Here is a 1,415-nt window from a genome sequence, read left to right as displayed (position 1 = left end):
CTACCTTCATTCCACGCGGAACTTTCGTTCCACACAGGACTCTCTTCATTCCCCAGAGGCTATTTTGGCTCATTCCTCTCCTACCTCATTTCATTAGTTTCCCTTCCCCTCCCCCCTCCTCCTCCCTCGTTAATCTTGTGTCATTTAACTATAAAGGCGACCTGGCAAATACCAAGCTATTGTCTCATTCGTTTCGTTTTGCTTATGAGCTACTCTACGTACTCGGTTACCATGGTTACTGCAGTTACCATGGTTACTGGTATTCTGTTCCCCACAGTGACGTGTAACGGAACACCACAAAGCGCCGAGCATCGGGGTGGGTGGGGTGGAGGGGGGTGAGGGGGGTTATTTTTTGGGGGGAAGGGGAATGGGAAGCTCTACACGCTGGGACCAATGGCAGCTTTCTTCACGTAAGGGGGGGTGGTTGTCGGTTTGTGTTGGGGGGGGGGTGAAGGTGGGGGCTGAAGAAGGGGGGAGGTTTGAGAAGCCCCCCCTTTTGTGGGATATTCTTTTTCTTCCAATTTTGAAGGGAAATGGGCTAGGTGAGAGGCGTGAAAGTAAGTGAGATATTGAGATGGGTAAAGTGAAGAAAAAAAAATGAGGTTCAATGGCTGGGTTGGAACTATGACAGGGTGGAAAAGGGGGTTGGAGGGGAGGAGGAGGAGGAGGAAGAGAAGTGTTTGGGGGGGGAAGACGACGGGGGAGGATGAGGGGGGAAGGCAGAGGAGTCTGCTGCTGTTGTTCATTTTCAATTCATACAAAAGAGGATTGGGGAGGGGGGGGGACACCCGGTGATATTCAAACCCTTTCTGGGCCTTCCAAAACGCAAAAAACTGGTCTACACACAATTTATAACAAGAAGACGTTAGTGCCATGTACAACTTACAATAAGGTTTTACTTGTTTATATATAAAAAAGGGGGCATCATTATACAGTGTGCAACGTTGATGGTAATTAACAAACCCTGATATCTTTTTTTTTTTTTTTTTTTTTTAGTTTTTTTAATTTTTTTTTTTAGTAGTATGGCTTTTACATTGTATGACCTGGATTGTTAAATGACCTTGTGTTGCTCACAGAGATGATCGACAATGAACCGCTGGGCCCCATCCATCCTTCCTGCCTCTTGCTTAATACAACAACCACCGCCATCTTAGTTGCTATGATTTTTTTTGTGAATTTTTGTGTATTTATTATAGCTAGCATTGAAACCACCAGCTGTTAGCTAAATCAAGCTGACACCAAACCTATTCCACTACTTTTAAACATCTTCTCTCTTGGTATACAAAATAAATGTCAGAGAGTGAGTGAATGAGTGTGAGTAGGTGTACGATGTGTACAAGTAGCCGGCGTTATCTCCGGGTGGGTTTCTGACGATGTAAACACATGTTGTTGCGATGTCGTATTTACTGTGCGAC

The 1,415-nt window shown here is 45.2% G+C and overlaps 1 protein-coding gene across 9 annotated transcripts in view; it reads right to left on the bottom strand.

Annotated features, from left to right (window-relative positions):
• Nucleotides 1-953: 953 nt before the first annotated feature.
• Nucleotides 954-1,415, bottom strand: part of CASK (peripheral plasma membrane protein CASK) — a 496,380-nt gene continuing 495,918 nt past the window's right edge. For all 9 annotated transcript variants that reach the window (XM_076212777.1, XM_076212770.1, XM_076212774.1 and 6 more), the window contains one exon: nt 954-1,415. This exon is cut by the window's right edge and continues 1,283 nt beyond it. The gene's annotated coding sequence lies outside the window, so the exon portion shown is untranslated.

This window comes from Oratosquilla oratoria, chromosome 30, assembly GCF_046742065.1.
Source record: "Oratosquilla oratoria isolate Oo_2021 chromosome 30, ASM4674206v1, whole genome shotgun sequence".
NCBI classification, from domain to species: domain Eukaryota; kingdom Metazoa; phylum Arthropoda; class Malacostraca; order Stomatopoda; family Squillidae; genus Oratosquilla; species Oratosquilla oratoria.
Note: the sequence above shows the minus strand (reverse complement) of the source record. Positions and strands in the feature narration are given on the sequence as shown.